Genomic DNA, 18,402 nt, shown 5'->3' with positions numbered 1-18,402 from the left:
GCCCAGCGGGCGGGGGCGGGGTCAGCACGGTGACGTCCGCGACCGGATAAGACAGGCCAGGCCCACTCGTGCGGCTTCCGCGCGCGTCTTTATTCGAACGAACGCGAACGGGCGGACGGCGCCGATCGGTCGCGCGGGACTGCTGCCGAGAGATCAGAGCCGTCCGATCTAACTGTCGTTGTCAGCTCGGACCGGCACACTGCAGCCTGTAGCAGACGCACCTGGCATCAGCCGTGACATGCTGCTCCACTAGCTATGTAGTGGAAGTGGACTACTTCATTCTCGTCTCTCGGTATGTAGGAGACATGCATGTCGTTGGTCTGCACTTGCGTGACATACATGTAACCATCGTGGAATCATCATCTCCAAAGGAGATGGGAAAACCGATTTTCATTAATGATCAAATAGTAGAGTTTGTAACATGCACACAAGTGGCACGTGGTGAGATATCGCAATTTTCCTATAAGAAAAATGCGAATGCCCATTTTGACTTTGAAGAGTTGATAAAGCATACAAACATCTATTCAGTTAGATATTTTGAGATATATATTTTTTCAAAAATGTGAATTACAATCCCTTGTTGCTAGTTGGAATGCATGACGGATCCACTGAAGAAAAAATAATACGGATGCCAAATGAAGGGACAACTATACATTATCTACGGGCGCACATCATTTGTTGTCGGTGAGCCACAACTTCGTCTCTTGTCGACACTGGCCTTTTCTTCTTCCTCCTTATTTTTTTTACTCCTTACGCTGCCATGTGCTCGTTAGAATTAGGGGGACAGGGTTGTACAAACGGCAGCTTCTCTTGCTAGGGAACGGGCTAAAGGGAGGCCTTTGGCAGTTTGGTGGCTAGCGGTTGAGGCGGTTATAGCAAAGCGGTGGTAAGATGGGGGTGACCCAACAACGTCCCCATCGAAGTGAGTTTAGGGCAGAAGAGCTTATAACAGTGGAAACTACCAGAGCCAGTGTTGAAAATGTCAAAACAATAATAGGCTCGCGCTTCATGAGATCAATATGCATTGAAAGTTTGAGATTCAAAATAACTAATGATTCACTCATCCCCATTAATAAAAATTTTGTTGGTTGGGTTGTTCCACACCTTATCTCAACTATCCATGTATTATCTCACTGGTCTCAAACATTTGAAAGCGAGGGAGCTCAGATATTGCGAAAGATTTTAGATAGAAAGAAATTCCACGCGCGCGCATAGTCGAAACAGTGAAACGGCCCATGTAAAATGAATGCAAGGGGATATAATAAGCACATGTCGAATGGAAGGCCCATATGTTTGAGTTGTGGCCCAGATGTCCATTGGCCTGCTGCTCATTTTTACCGCGAGGTGCTCAATCAAATCATCATCAGTAACCCACTCAAAAAAAAAAAGGAACTCATCATCAGTACTCGGGGACAAACAAGTGAGAGAAGTTACCTGTGAGCAAATAAGATCGAATGCTTTACATGGAGCCGGAGTACATTCACGTACGTGCCAAAACTCTGCCACACGCATCCCATCCATAGGCGCTAGCTGGGTCATGCATGGCTCATGATCACAAGCTCTGAAGCTCAGTAGGAGCAGTCGCTACTCGCTACACTCCAAGCGGCGCAACACATGCGCACGAATGACTGGACTGGACAGCGAGTAGTGGCACTGTACCACCGCGAAGAATTCCTGCGAAAAAGTTACTTACATGTAAAGAAAGCGATGGCTACTGTACGTGTACGTACTATGTGATCGAGTTGTCGGTTGTCGAGCGATCATGCATGGAGCTAGCTAGCGCGCACGTACACATGCATGGACGCATGCACGAGCACATGTCGACGGCGATACGCGACATGCTGAACAGTTCAGGCCTTGCAGATGCAGCGAGAGAGCGAGGGTATAGCCAGGGATATATCATTATATTGCATATTTGCATTGCGTGTGCAAACGTGTCGTACGTGTACTCGTGATCGATCGAGCGATGGAAAAGACGGGCATGGGCGCGTAGGCACGCACACACGGGAGTTGCTTGCAGCAAATAACACTAGTGGGCATGCAGTGAGTCTCGGCAGGCAGGCCAGGCATCACGCATCTGCATCGATCAAACATGCGAGCAGGGAATCTATCTGATCTCTATGATCAGTACAACTACAACACCAGGCAGCAGTTGGACACGACCGCGAATCCGTGGATGAACCGATGAACAAAACTAAACGAGAGCCAGGCCAGTGGCAAGCATCCAAGAAGCGCATGCTAGCTCTGCCTGCTACCATGCACGTACCAACTGAGTTTTGTGCGTTGCGTGCCGATGGGTCCTGCATTGCATGACCAGGGCCCGGGCTCAGCGAGCTGGACGGGCCTGCATGCACTGCAGCAAATAAAGCCTACCAAATAATTGAGCGTCGATCGCATGCATTGGCAGCCACATGCATGCAGCATGCATGTTTCTTCCCAGGGCATGCAGCTGCTAGCAGGAAAGCCACATGCAGTGATTTTGCTGCACGAGATCGAGAGGACCGGTCGGACCACCGTACCGTTTGCCAAGTGGCCGGATGCCTGCCCTGATAAAGCTACACGAAAGACATGGCATGCATACCTGCAGCTAATACGTACGTGCATCTCCACTTCTCTGGCAAATGAATGAATGAATATTCAATTCGCCCAACCATTAATTCCAACTATATAAGCATCTCAGATCATCTCGCAAAACGTTTGCTAGCTATGCTTTGATAACTAGACCAGCGCATGCACTTCGATTCGGTGCGCAGAAGCAAATGAACGCTATGCAGGTCGAACAAGAGATCAAAGCAGCTAGCGATAAACATTCGCAAAGTGGCCTGTGGAGGTCCTGAGTTTCCTCTAGTCCAATTTCACGATTCATGTACTCCCTCCGTTCCAAATTTAGGGTCGTTTTGACTCTTCTAGATTTATATATATATTGTTATGCATCTAGGCATACACTCATAATAATATTTATGAACTGAAAAAGTTAAAATGACCTACAATTTGGAACGAAATGGAGGAAGTATCTTTTTATGCGCAAGAGTGGTCTCTAATCTAATTTATGTAATATCGACCGTGTAAGAACAATGCTTGCTTCTTCGTCTTAAATGTCATAGCTGTGCTCCCGCAAGCTTTTCGAAAAAACAAAAACAAAAACACATGCATTTCGGTGCAGGGCAAAGACATGACAATGCATTTTGGCATGCATTGTCGTTGGTTTCAGCCATCTGCCTCTTGTTGTTAAATTATTTGGTGTGTGGTTGTTTGCTTTGCTATATAGTTTTCGTTGCCGCCCTTTGGTGTCATTGTATTGCAACGATCGAGACTTATTGCTTCTTTTTAGTACAATTGGCATCTCTCAACTCTATTATTTTTTAACTAAAGCAAAGGGAGTACAAGTGGTCATTGCATATGTTTTTGCATCGCATCTCCATGAAAAAAAAAGGCAAAGTGGACTACTCTTACAAAGTAGAAATGTAATAATCATCGTCATATTAAATAAACCCAGCGCTTTATATAAATCAAGCATGGTTATATTACATGGATAAGCTAGCTCAGGAGGGATAGAAGGGAGCAGGAGATAGGTGGTTGCGAGAGCCCGGCTAACACAGCAATGGTGAGACTGGTTTCATGGGCAGCAAGAAAGAAGCGAGAAGGAGGTGCTAGGAGGTGCCAGACGTAGAGGGAGGGCCTTACAAGGTCAAGAAGAGGCCTTACAAGGTCAAGAATACTAATTCTGGCATGAGGAACCAGAAAATGCCAGAGAGGAGAGGTTCCGTGAAATGAAAAGCTCAAACGGGATAGCACCGGTTCATAGGCTATGTGGGAGTGGCCACGCGAACACTAGCTTGTCCTTGCAGTCGGGGTCGATCGGTAGTAGTTTTGTCTTTCTGGAAGTCGAGCGCCGCCGTTTTGTACTGATCATTGACTGATGAGACCATGATGGACATTTCTTCCCTCTTGTTATCCTGGAAATAATATGTGGAAACCAATAGACATATCACTGCAAAGAACTGTATGTGTATATATTCTCTTTCGATTCTCAAAAGTAACGATAGCAATACACTTACGACATGGATGTTGTTAGCAGTGTGAGATCTAGGGTTTTCGTTATCCAAAGGGTCATCCTTCACCATGACGTTGGGCAGCTCGGGATCAGGGATCTGCAGGAAAAACAAGGACATTAATGATCATCATCAGTACTGCACACTAGTTTCCAAAAGATGAGATATGTCGGAAGCAAGAGGAATCAAAGAGAGAAAGCAAGGAGTGACCAAGTAGCTAGGGGAGATCTAGAAGACAAACAGGGTCTGGAGACTATTGATGTCCAGTAACACATCTCAAAGGTCCAGTAAAGGCTTGTCGATCTTGTTAGGAGAACTTACAAATAGTTTAGAGAAACACTGAGAGAGTAGATATGATGAGAAGGAGAGAGCAGCAAAAACTATTGGTCAGTGTGCAGTGCAAACAAGAGCAGCAGCTGCATGAAAGAATTGAAATAAGCAATGCAAGTTTTTCGGAGTAACATCCATGAGAAATGAAGATCACCTGCGCTTGATCGGGATGAGAGGCTATATAAGTTATTCAGATATCGATTCCAGCAGATAGATCTTGGTGTGGACTGGTAGCTACTAGCAGTGGCACAGGAGAGAAGGCCAGGCTCCACACATCCTCACTCTCACTAGTCACTACTATAGTTCGCTGCTCGCTCCTCACTCGGATGCACAATTATTTATACTCCAAACAGGGAGTAGTGGCATATCTGGTGGGCTGATACGGAGGGCCTCCTTGAACTGGGAGCAAGGGACAAGTGGCTCCCAAGTCCCAAGCCTTTTAGCCTGGCTCTCACTCTAGGAGGGGAATCTCTGTCCTTTTCTGATCTCCCTCTTATTTTGTCTTGATCGAGTTCTTTTTTATTTGCATCAGTAAATTATTTAAGAAACTGTGATAGAGGGCCGGAATATTGAAAAGTTGTTGGAGATCATGTATAGTACAGACAGGTGCACTCAGTAATGGCTGATCTCAAGCTACCACAGTTCACCTATGCATTTTTTTTCTTTAATTGTAAAATCACCAAATGCAGATATATGATTATATAGAAATTTGCTTGTGATGAAGAATAAAAAAAAAGACATCTACTAGCTGTTGTGAAGATGATCAGGGAAAGCGACCAAGTTGGATCATGGAATCCCCCAAGGCATGCATTCCTGCAGCAAATTAGTAGTGAAGATCACGCACTAGCCTCTAGATCGACAAAGATATCTGCATTATATTTCCCCTTTTCATCTGCTGGGTCGTTGTCGGGGTTAACCAATGCTCGTCGTCAGCTCGCGAACTCCGATGTGCATGGGAGCTGAAACCTGGAGGCTTGGAGTGCTAGTATATTGCTCGAACTCGCAGTGCTCCAAACTCTGAAGCCATCTGATGGCGTGCACGTGGAGGAGCACGCAGTTTCTGAACAGCGCCATAATGCAGAAGACGCTAGCTAGCGTCGTCGTCTTCGTGCTGAGTCCCCATGAATGCAGGCGGAGCTAGAGATCATGTCCCCCGGCCCATCTCTCTTCTCATGGGGAACGGGGGGCATGTGGTCTTCAGGATCGACACCCTGGATTCAGGAGAGGGATCAGAAATGTCGCAGCCATACCTGTGGGATTAGTTAATAAACTGCAGTTTACAATGGCCAGCAGATGCTGCAGAAACAGAGCGGTTTCTTGTCTAACTTGCTCCATTTTCAGTATTGCACTGACTGCTTGGGTCTTCTGCGTGATCGAGAGGATGGCATGTATGAAAAGCTGATTTCTGAAAACAAACGCCCACCCACAACTATAAGCACGACATGTACTTACATTTACAAGTCATCTATTACCAAATCAAAGCAGCAACTGCTCTCTCAGCTCAGCTTGTCGCTGTCTCTCCCAGCAGCTGGTAGCTGTCTGCTGCAAGCCTGCAACACCATGCATATGCAACTATGCAAGAAGTGTAGCTAAGCTAGCTGCTTAGGCTTCAGGTCATGCGTGTCTGCATCTGGCCACAGCACTGATGCGCTGAGCTGCGCGCTGTATGCCATGTGAGTGTGGTGGATCCATGGCGGTGAAATTCAAAGCCCCATTGATGCAGGATGGTGACATTTGATGGCCATTGGGCCCGTCAGTTGATGCCTGCTAGAGTCGCTCTTGTCAAGTCAGCTTAGGAATTAGATTAGCTTCTTTTTTCTCAGTGATGATGAGGGTTTCTCTCTCTTTTCTGTTCCTTTCATTTGAGGCCCAAACGCAATCGGCCTAGAGGCCTGACCCTCCTTTTTGAGAGAGACCGGGCCAGCCTCTGTTTATATAGTTTTTAAGGCAGCTGTGCCCGTGCCAAGTAAGTACCCTCCGTCCTAAATTGTGACATTTCCGGATACGTCTAAACATAGACTATATTTAAATACATAGTAAACATTATGCATCTAAAAATATCAAAATGACCTATAATTATTTGGAATGAAGGAGTAGTCCATTGACCATCACCGTATACATGTCCGTGGATATACTACTCCATGGATATGCATATACTAGACTGATGATGCTTGACAGGCTTGCAGCGTAAACAAAGGATATGATTCCAATATGAAGTTCATTTCATTACTTTTTAAAACAGATCCGTGAGAGGAGCAGTCAAGCAAATTAACGCTAACTAACTGCCATCTTTTATAGCCAAATTTATCCATTTTTCGAACCGAGGGTAGCTCAGCTGGTAACCTGCTCACTCGAGTTCGAGTTCTTAACTTAGCATGGTGATAGTACTCTTTTAGTGGTAGATAATGTGTCTGTTGATAGTGAAACGCTAATGGTGACTTCGTCAATATTGAGGATTTGTTGGCTCAGTCTTTCGAAGGTGCTCATATGGGTAGGAGTGCGTGCGTGTGTTCGTAGAGATGAGTCTACGTGCATGTATGTGAGCGTATGCACTGTGCGATTTGAAAAAAAGATCAATTTTCTTTTAACTTTATGTTCCACCGTGATAATTATTGGATCATGCGGTCACTGATCGTCCACACGGCAAATCCAACGGCGGATAGCTCTCCCCAGGCTATAAATCCAACGGCGGATAGCTCTCCCCAGGCTATAGGATGTGCTCTTCTTTTTAGAGGGTACATATATAGAACACACAATCTCACATACCACACTTACACCGTACGTACGTACATGCGTGCGCGTTCATATACACGTTAGAGAAAAGATTGGGTAGACTACTGCTCTGAAAACGTGCATTACCACTAAACGCACACGCGTATGTACCTACACAACTCAGAAATAAATGCTGGAAAATCCACCAGAATTCATCGGATCCAACCCATGATTTCCCCTAAAGGCCACCGGTGCTACCGAGGCTAAAGGCCACCGGTGCTACCGAGGCTTGCAGTTCGCTTATCACGTGCGCTTCAGTCTTCACCGCTCAGGGCGACCATAATGTGGTAGGAAAGTAGTCCATAGGCAATATTATATTCCATTTAACCACCTAGTACCTTTATATGAGTAGTCCATACGAAGGAAATAACAAAAATCACCTATAGTACTATGAGCTACCCAATCAAAAGTGAGAAGTGAGGGTAGATGATTCTTTCTACAACTATGGACTGCATGTGGACCCCAATTATATGGACTGGTTTGAAAAAAACGTTGTGGTTGCCCCTCAGGTGCTCACCGGTCACCCGCTTGGCTCTCTTCCAGTTCCAGTCTCGTGCTCGTGCAGTCCCCTCCAGTTCCGCCACCTCCCCTCCACCTCCGCCGGGCACCCACCACCGCTGCGCCAATGCGGCCGCTGCGACTGCGAACGCCACGCCACGGCAACCTTTTCACGGACCTCAGTCACCTCACGGTGCCGCCAGAGCCGGACGAGGTGTTCAACCCGGGGAACCCCGTGGAGGTGCTCCCCGACGAGCCCGGCCTGCGCGGGGCCCACTTCCCGGCCGGCGTCGTGAGGCCCAGCACCAAGCCCCGCGGCTACACCATCCAGTACGACGCCGTCTTCGAGCCCGAGGGCTCCGACCGCCCACTCCGGGAGGCCGTGCCTGCGCGGACCCTCCGCCCGCGCCCGCCGCGAGGGAGGCGCCCGCGGAGCACGCCACCGTCGACGCGCTCCTCGGCGAAGCCTGGTGGCTTGGGCCTTGGGGTCGCCCTCGGCGGCGCGGACGTGGCCGGGAAGGTCAGGGTGTGCTTCCCGGAGACCCGGGAGGTCATGGAGTTCGACGCCTCTGACGTCCGACCCCACCTCGAGTGGGTCGCCGGCTCGTGGTGCTCCCACAATATCATGGTAGTAAGGGTTTCCATCTTTCCACGAGCCACTAATCCGTGAAAAATTCCGTCCTTTTCCGTCAGTCTATGTGATTTCATTGTTGGGGTTAGAAATGGCGATCCCATATATTGCTGGTTGGCGGCTTCAGAGTGAGAACATTGTGGACCCTTGGACATTGGAATGCATAAGGATGAATGCTATGATCTATGCGATATGGATTGTTACCTATTGTTGTAACTGATGGATCTCTATCTATATTAGCTTGAGTAATTTAGGAGTTAGAGAAGGGTTCAGGATGTTGCAGGATATGGAACTTCGAGTTAGTGTGCTTGTGGCCCTGCTGGCTGCAAGATTGACAGTCAACAGGTTTTTTTTATTAAGTTGAGTTACCAAAGAAAGCTACCTGGTTGCGTTGCATATGTTCGATTAGAGATGGATCGTGCTGGAATGAAGTGATACTAGTTGATCTGAACCAGGAAAGCATTTGAGCCCCTTGATATTCATTCGGGGTTTAGTAATCTGCAGTTGTTTTTTCTTTCTAGTTTCTATTCCTCATCAAGTCGGCATGCTCAAAACTATTGAAGTTTTAAGCCCTCAATTTCTAATGACGTTATGAACGCTTTATGTTGTAAACTTAAACCCTTGAACGAGTTTCTATTTCCGCTAGATGGTAGATATGTTAGAGATATATGCTGTTGTCCTTCCTAGTACGGTTTCACTGCTTTACATTGTTGCTTAGAAGTAAGGTCATTTATGATAATATGAGTTCCTTCCTTGATTGCTAACATAAATTTATAGGATTCAACATGTGTATTTTTTCATGATCATGGTAGATTAGCTCTTCCTATATTTTTTTTCTTTGTGTAACCTGTATAATGTTTCTTCCCGCTCCTTTGGGCTGTTTAATGAGCGCTAAACCACCACTCTTTGTCTGCTAGGCAATACCCAAGGCAATTGCGTACACGAAAGGAATGAAAATCAAAGTTTCCAAGTTGAAAGATAGTTCTGTTGTTGCTTGGTTTCCTGCACTTGTTGCAAAGATTTTCTGGAAGAACTACCTCTTAGTGGAGTACACTATTTCAAAGAGTGATGGCACTGCATTCTCTGAGATTGTTGATGTGAAGCACGTAAGGCCTTGCCTACCCCAAGCATCAGCTATTAGTTTCTGCATCAATGATGACGTTGAAGCATTCCAAGGTGGTGGCTGGTGGCTCGGGGTGATTACTGATGTTCATCCAGGATTAAAATACACATTTAAGTCGGCACATTCAGGGGTGGAAATTCAGTTGAGCCAGAAATTACTGAGGCTTCAATATGACTGGGTTGATGGTGTATGGAAACAAAAATCACAGGTCCGCACAAATCTCCCAAGAATCAATATTTCTTTCAAATACTTGTTAAACTTAAATTAGGTCCACCTATTGTCCATACTTCTTGTTTTAACTAATTACAAACTTGACTTCTGAAGTTTACATTTTTTGTTAGCATTTGAGATTTTAACTATTGGCTGCAATGTGTGGTAACGATTGATAAATTGGTGCATGTGAGCTTTGCACTATTGCTGATGCAGGTGCTGTTCTTTTGACATATTAAAATGGAAGTAGATGTTACAACCTTCAATCTGTAGTTAGTTCGCCACTTACCACAGTTTCCTTCAAATGTGACTTTGTTAAGATCTTAACATATATTCCACTATTGCTTGTCTGGAATTTTTTAGTTCTTGCACATTTCACAGCCACAATATCTGCTTCATTGACACAAAAATACAATACACTTTACTTCTTTTCTTTTTCTCTCTGAGAAGAGCACTACTCCAGAATCCGGTCCTCGTCCTCCGAGTGCTGCTTCAGTAAAGAAGAGGAAAACTCGAGTTGATGGACCGCCTGACCCTGCTGCAAGCCTAACGAAGAAACACAAGTCTTCCAAGCTTGGGCCATCTGAAGAAAACAATCGTCATGAGTCGTCTTCCAAGGAGATATATCCAGACATTGAAAAGCGCCCGCTCAGAGATGCTTCTCGTCCAGATGACCAGGTACCACTGATGATAATGTTCGAGCGTTTGTTTGAAAATTTTGCTCTTGCTAAATCGTTGAAACCTGTTAGAATTCTGGCCAGGCAAAACCTGCTCCACAACCTGAGCCCACTCCTGCACCTGCTCACAGGAGGAAAGTCATTCTGAAGCTGTCTCTTCCAATGAATGAATCAGTGAGTTGTGATTTCAGGCCCGCAGCTGCCCCAGATGCTACCGTCTCGCCCCCTACTTGTGAATCCGATGCCGAGAAGAATGAGGCAGTACAGAATACTGCCACCACACCCGTTCCTGAGGCAGAGACATGCAGCAAGTCCCCAGCCAAATCCCCGCTCACTCCCTTGGATGTCATAATCGAAGAGCTGAAAGGTTGCCGAGAGCAATGGCTTAAAGCCCAGTCTCAACTAGATCATTCAGTGACTAAGGCCAAGGAATTGGAGGGACAGGTGGCCAAACTCCGAGCAGCCTCTGAAGGTTGGTGCTTTAATTCTTCGGATCATGATTTCCAGAGTCTCTTTCATCCTCTTACCCTTGTTTTGGTTTACAGCCGACGCACAGCACCTTCGGGAGATGATGGACAAGCAGGCAAGCCTTCAACAAAGACTGGAGCTGAAGGACAAGGAGATTGAAGACCTGAAAAAGAAGCTTGTGGATTTGGACGAGCAGATGTCCTGCGTTGAAGCCGAACTGCCCCGAGGTGCTGTGATGGCCGCTTTCCATGCTCTTGGAGTGCTGAAAAGCCATCTTCCCGATCTGGATGTCGGGATCTTAAGCAAGGGGTATGCGTGCACACCTGCAGAGGCCCAAGCTCTGGCCGATCAAGTTCGTCCAATAGTTGAACCCTTCGTCCAGCGTCTTGGGCTGTCGGTGAGTACCTCATCTTACAATGATTGATTTAGTGATGTGCGGGAGCAAAACGCAGAACAGGCATTGCCGTTGCTCCCTCAGTTGCTGCGCCTGTCAGAGTTTCTTGAGCAGGTCTGTACTTGGTTTGATTGCCAAAGACCGCATGACCTTGCTATGGATCGAAAATGGTTTATGGCTTTTGCAAACCTGCTGGTTGCGTCCAAAAAGTTTCTGTTTCACATCAAATCTGCTCATTTTTGGAGCGAAAATTGTGAAAAGATGATCATGCCACGGGATTGTTTTCCAAATTCTGTGGGAACTGAATTGTTTCCTTGTAATGTACTCATTCATTTTATAGAAAATGTATTTTAATTTGGAAAAGTCAAGCTTAACCGAAAAGTAATAAAACTGTATCAATGGATTGGTACTCCACGGTGACAATACGATGTTCATTCCTGTTTTCAGAAGTCACATTTGGAATTTGTTACAAAAGAATTTTGAAAGATCGACAGTGACCAGCACTAAAAAAATAAAAATAACGAATCCTGCAGTGATCTGACCGCCCACGTGTCACGGTGTCAGATCCAACGGCGGATAGCTTCTACCCGGGCCGTAGGAACCCTGTCACGTGCTCTTCGCCGCTGTGCTCTCTCTTCCGGTCTCGCGCAGTTCACTCCAAGGTCTCCAGCCCACCTCCACCTTCCCCTCCCCCTCCGCCGCTCTCACCACCGCTGCGCCAATGCGGCCGCCGCGAACGCCCCGCCGCCGCGACGCGGCGTCGCCGCAGACGGCTGAGGCGTTCAGTCCGGGGGATCCCGTGGAGGTACTCCCGGACGAGCCCGGCCTGCGCGGGGCCTACTTCGCGGCCGTCGTCGTGGGGCCCAGCACCAAGCCCCGCGGCTACACCGTCGAGTACGACGCCCTGCTCGAGTCCGAGGACTCCGACCGCAAGCTCCGGGAGGCCGTGCCGGCGCGGAGTCTCCGCCCGCGCCCGCCGCCGCTCCGGGCGCCCGCGTCGGGGGAGGCGCCCGCGGTGCACGCCTCCGTCGACGCGCTCCACGACGACGCCTGGTGGCTCGGGGTCGCCCTCGGGGGCGCGGACGGGGCCGGGAAGGTGAAGGTGTGCTTCCCGGAGACCAGGGAGGTCATGGAGTTCGACGCCACGGACATCCGACCCCACCTCGAGTGGGCCGACGGCGAGTGGTGCTCCCCCGATAGCATGGTAGTAAGGGTTTCCAACTTCCGATAAGCTAGTAATCCATGAAGAAAATTTCGTCCCTCTTCCGTTATATCCATGAAAAAAATCCGTCCCTCTTCCGGTATTCCAAATGATTTCATGTTAGGGTTAGAAACGGCAATCCCAAACGTTGTTGTATGGTGACTTCAGAGTGTGAGAGGATTGTGGATCCTTGGATTGGTTTGAAAGCCTTTGCACATTGGAACAGATAGAGATGAGTGCTATAGCCTATGCGATATGCTCATTGTTGTATCTATATTAGCTCGAGTAATTCAGCAGTTAGAGTCTTAGAGAAGGTTTCAGGGTGTTGCATGATATAGAACTTGTGAGTGTGCTTGTGGTCATGGAGGCTGGAAGATTGCCGGTCATCAGATTTTTTTTATCGAGTTGAGTTACCAAAGCAAGCTATTTGGATGCGCTGAATGTGTTCAATTAGAGATGGATTGTGCTGCAATGAAGTGATACTAGCCGATCTGAACCAGGAAAGCTGAGCCCCTTCATACTCATGGGGGGTTTTAGTTATCTGTAACATTTTCTTTTGTATAGTTTCTGAGCTTCATCAAATTAAAATGCTCAAAACTATTGAAGAAGTAGTGAACCCTCAATTTCCTAATGATGTTACAAATCCTTTCTGTTGGAAACAGAAATCTCCGAAGGAATTTATATTTCTGCTTGATAGTATGTATGCTAGAGATAGATGCTGTCAGACTTCCTAGTAGCTTTTGACTGCCTAACATTGTTGGTTAGAAGTTAGGTCATTTACATTAAACCAATTTCCTTCTTTGACTGCTAACGTAAATCAGTGGGCTTCAGCACCTGTATTTTTCCCTCCATTGTGTTGACCATGGTAGATTAGATCTTGTTATTATTTTCTTTTCTGTGACCTGTATAATGTTTCCTCCCCCTTCATTGGGCTGTTCATTGAGTGCTAAACCACTGCTCTTTGCCTGCTAGGAGATACCCAAGACAATGCCATACACAAAAGGAATGCAAATCGAAGTTTCCAAGTTGGAAGATGATTCTGTTGTTGCTTGGTTACCTGCAGTTGTGGCAAAGACTATCTGGAAGAACAACCTCTTAGTGGAGTACACTGTTTCAAAGAGTGATGGTATTGCGTTGTCGGAGGAGATTGTTGATGTGAAGCATGTCAGGCCTTGCCCACCACAAGCATCAGCTATTCATTTCTGCATCAATGATGAGGTTGAAGCATTCCGAGGCGGTGGCTGGTGGCTGGGGGTGATTACTGATGTTCATCCAGAATTAAAATACACATTTAAGCCGGCACATTTGGGGGTGGAAGTTCAGTTGAGCCAGAAATTACTGAGGCTTCGATGTGACTGGGTTGATGGTCAATGGAAACAGGAATCACAGGTCCGCACAAATCTCTCAAGAATCTGTATTTCTTTCAAATATTTGTTAAACTTGAATTTGTTTTTGTCCAAACTTCCTGGGGTTGCCTTGCTCTTATTTTAACTAATTACAAATATGACCTCTGAAATTTATATATATTTTTATAAACATATGAGATTTTTAACTATTGCCTGCAATGTGTGTTAGATGTTTTTAAGTAATGATTGATGAATTGGTGCATATGAACTTGCACTATTTCTGATGCAGATGCTGTTCTTTTGCCATATTAAAATGGAAGTAGATGTTACAACCTTGAAGCTTCTGTTCTATCTGTAGGCAGTTGGCCAGTTCCACAGTTTCCTTCAAATGTTACTTTGTTATAAGATCTAAGATATACTCCATCAAGTTTTGTATGGTTAAATATTGCCTAACGTTCTTGTACATTTCACAGCCACAATATCTGCTTTTTAGCGACACAAGGATTTAATACACTTAACTTCCTCCTTTCTCTCTTCTCTGGAACTTTCAGCTTCATTACTTGACAATGTTAATGAAGTACCATGATTTCTGCAATTAGAATGACCAATCATAGACTCTTAGCATGTATCTGTTGTTTGGATTTCTTGCTTAGGCATATTTTGCAAGCAAATGTTGCTTGCATTCTGTTTCGTTTGTATGACTTGGTTCTCTCGGAAGTCGGAACTCAAAGAATAACGTAAAACTGGCAGGTCCTTAGCATTTTAGGAATTCACTTCGTTGCTTCAAGTCACACCCTGAATTGTTATTTATTGTGGGTTAGTTTCTTTCACTTTTTAGTAAGTACATAAGTATACATATTAAAAGGGAGAAGAATGCCCACCAGACCCAAAAGTTCTTAGTTAAGATAATCCAAACTCTGTTATGGCTTTAATATAGATGGGAATATGTTGTATAATGTAATCTCTTAACATATTGCTCTTGCCTTGGAATTTGATGTCCTGCACTGTATGGTCACGAGGAAGTTAATTGTTTTGTTTCATTCTAAAGCATTATCTGGTTCTTGTCCTTTCACTTTTGTACAAAAGATGTAATATTAAGAACATTTAGTCCCATTAGTTCTCGGCTTTTATTTTCTTACATATGATTAATCGATCACCATGAGTTTTTCTCCTTGGATGTCTATATCATGTTGCTCCTTATCTTGAGATTACCAGGCACTTTCTGCGAGCTAAGAACAAAGCCTCTACATTTTTTATTTGAATGCTAAAGTTGCTTTCGCACCAATAGTCTTCCGTTACTCAAAGCATGTTGGTTCAGAGTTGAAAACTTCTACATTGTCTCAAGTGGTGTTGGTTTATGGAGAATGGGAACCGCATTGTCTGCTATTTATCTGTGGCTGATTGCTACACCAATTTAGACAGTTGTTCCTTCAGGTCTTATGGTTCCAAATATAAGCAGCCTACAAACTCTCAGCTGTATATTACCCTAGCACACATTTTCCCTATTGTGGAAGAATAGCACATAGCAATATCTGTTGAGCCCTGATACGTAATTTTCTTGCTATTCAGTATGCTAGTTTGATGCCATCTAAGTGGCATTTTGTCATCTAAATGGCATCTGATAAGACATCAAGAATTTTTAAGCCAATTTTTAATTGGAACATACAACAGAAGTTTTTCCACCCTATGGAAATGTCAGCTGCTCTCCATTATTTTTTAACTCTCTTTTAAAAGGCAGCTCCTGTAGATTTAACAGCTAAAAAGACCTGCATTACTTCCAATCTCCTCATTGGTGATGATCAGGCTATGACTGGAGAAGAATTTAAAAAATCATCATCTAATTCTAACCCATGCAGATGTATGGTTATCTTTACTCCAGTCTCAATGTGGGCAGCTGTTTATTAGGAGAGGCAGCTGCCAGCAATTGATATAGCTTATTGCCAGAATTAAAAAGGAAAGGAGGAAAGATGTTTTTAGCCATATCCATGGTAGGTACATAAAACTGCTTGTGGACTTTGTACTGTTTGAATTCAAACTTGTGATCTATAACCGACTAACTGTTGATGATTTGAATAGCAGCAAAACTCGATGATATCTTAGGAAGCCCTTCTTATGTTGGTGAATTTGGAGCATAATACGTTTCCCAGTATGTTCTGATTTCTGAAACAGCAAGTGCAAGATAGATTGCAAGCTCATAATGCTGATGATGTGCTGATGTGCGTTATGCCTTGTAATTGCTAATTACCTACCAAATTATTTTTTATGCCTTTCTTTATAATGTACTGAAAGCAAAATTTACACGATGGTGGTTCTGTTCTTTGATTGTGTTCTAAGTGCCGATCAAAGTTATTGGTAGGAATAGGATGCTCCTCTTAGGGTGGGTAATCTATAAAGTATCTGCGCTCCTGTATGTTCTGAAACTACAAGTTACAAGCTCATAATAGTGATATGCACAGCTGTATGTATACCTTTTTAACTGCTAATGTGCCTAACTAACCAATTTGTTTTTTATGCCCTTTGGCTGTCTTTTTCAGAATACATTGAAAGCAAAATTTAAACAAGGCGCCAAGGTTGAAGTCAGCAGCGACGATGAAGGTTTTCATGGAGCTTGGTTTGAGGCAACTGTTCTTAAATCCGCTGGCAGCAAGTTTGTGGTGGAATATGCTACACTGAAGGCCGACGATGAGACCAAACCTTTGACAGAAGCTGTAGAATCGCGGCACATTAGACCACCACCTCCACATATCCCTGTTGTTGATGGATTCAAGTTACTTGATGAGGTTGATGCCTTCTGCAACGATGCATGGTGGGTCGGCGTGGTATCCAAGGTTATCAGCAACCAGAAGTACATGGTCTACTTCAAGCGTTGGAGGGAAGAGTTGGAATTCGAGCATGGACAGCTGAGATTACACTGCGACTGGATGGGTGGGAGGTGGATGCGGGCTGCCCCGGTACGCCTTCCCTTATCTGTTTTCCCTGAATTGCTGAATCTTTGATTGCAGTTCCCAATGAATTGGTCACGAGCAATTTGATCCTAACCGCTACTGTCGCTGGATATCTTCCCCTATGTTCCTGTTTGTCCTTAGTTGAAAAATGTCCCTGTCTGTTTGTTTTTTTTAGCTCAGTTGTCATATATATAACCCTGCACTGCAGATTTCTTTGTCGCACACAAGCTCATTGGCATTCTACCAACCTTTTTTCAGGCACTTGAGATGTGAAGGCTGAAGAACTGTGGGCACAGTTTTGTATAGGAGCTTGGGGGTAGCAGCCAGAAGAATTGCCTCACCGACTTACCACGCTTCGTCCTCTCTGTAGCATCTTCTTCCGTGCTATGTTTGCAGTAGGTTGCTTGAGCGTCCATGCGGCTTGAATTCTTTTCTGTTAAGCAGAAACAGACTCGAAACGAACACGGCCGTTGGATGTTTCATTCCATCCCCTGCCAAGGTCTCATGGTGCAATTTAAGAGCGTCCCCTGATTGAATCTGGACCACCCAATCCTCCCCGTTTTAAACGGCGGAATTCAATGTGGGCTGTGGTGGGGGGAGAGGGAGAACATGGCCGAGTAATGCCTTTGCCAGGTGTTATGATCATATGAGCATCAAATTAGGGGAGCAGGCTCCTCCGTCCTCGGTCGCCGTATGCACTGGCAACACCTCTCGTGGTAATTGAGGTGCCCCGTCTTTTCGTTGTGCAGCTTTATGTACTGGGCGTACTGTGGCAACATGAAACCGGAAAACACCTACTACCTTGCGTCCTTGGGTGCTAGCCTGTTATGTTTGATGATGATCACATGAAGTGGATAGATCTATCCAACAGTCCCCAACTTAACTTCTTGGGTGCACACTGCCTTGCATACAATTTGCCAGCTGAGTCTCGTTTCTTTCGGTTATAATATTCCTTCCGTTCCAAATTGCAGGCACAGTAGTCAGCGAGAGCGCTAACCCAAAATTTCAAATGGAACGCTGCGCCTTATATTTGAGGATGGAGGGAGTATTCGGTGTCTAAGACGAGGCGATTGTGTCGTTCGCGTGACTTAACTGAATAATGGCTCATGAAATGAGCGTTCTCAGGTGGTGGAGTTCTCGACGGAGAAGAGAAGAGAAGAGAAGTGGTGTTGCGTGTTTGGAATGGAAGTCCGGGCTGCTGAATAAAAAAAAAATCCTTGGCTCTTTCCGGTATAGCTAGCGGTTGGACAGTCACAATCGCCTGCTCTCTTCTTTTTCCCGTCCCAGAACTCTATTACAGTATACGCATGGTGGCAAAATTGGACTGGGTGAAGGCCTTTAGCGTCGTACCGCCAGCCTTTTGTGTCGTGGCGTTGGTCTAATAAACGACCAACTTTCTACGCGAGGAATGTCCCCGACTGAAATTGGTTGGGGGTATTCTGCTGACAACATTTACTCTGTGGAACTGGCAGCGGCGAGCGAGGTGGATAGATCGGAGCAACTTGGTGCACTCGCTTTAATTTTCGCTTGCCTTGTGACCTATCAGGCAGGCTAGGCGCTAGAGGCAACGGATCCATGGAGAGGATGTGATGCTAGCTTTGTCATGCATGGTCTCCGGCAAGGCAAATGATCGAGATTTACGTACTGCGCGCAGTTATGCGGCGACCGTGACGACACAGAGGCTGCCACGTCAAACCACACCGTCCGGGACACGCAATGTGTTTGCATGTATCTCCTTTTTTTAGATTTACTATC

General features: G+C 45.6%; 1 long non-coding RNA gene and 1 pseudogene across 1 annotated transcript; one reads left to right on the top strand and one right to left on the bottom strand.

Moving 5' to 3' along the window:
• Window positions 1–3,480: 3,480 nt before the first annotated feature.
• LOC101760498 lies at window positions 3,481–4,707 on the bottom strand. Its single transcript, XR_214795.3, has 3 exons — window positions 4,537–4,707; window positions 4,059–4,151; window positions 3,481–3,956 (listed from the first exon to the last, which is right to left on the bottom strand). It is a non-coding gene; the product is annotated as an uncharacterized LOC101760498 (long non-coding RNA).
• Window positions 4,708–7,696: 2,989 nt separating this feature from the next.
• On the top strand, window positions 7,697–17,510 carry LOC101759837 (annotated as a pseudogene).
• The last annotated feature ends 892 nt before the right edge of the window (window positions 17,511–18,402 follow it).

This window comes from Setaria italica, chromosome III (assembly GCF_000263155.2).
Source record: "Setaria italica strain Yugu1 chromosome III, Setaria_italica_v2.0, whole genome shotgun sequence".
Lineage (NCBI taxonomy): Eukaryota > Viridiplantae > Streptophyta > Magnoliopsida > Poales > Poaceae > Setaria > Setaria italica.
The sequence above is the reverse complement of the archived record's forward strand: the minus strand, read 5'-3'. Positions and strand labels throughout refer to the sequence as shown.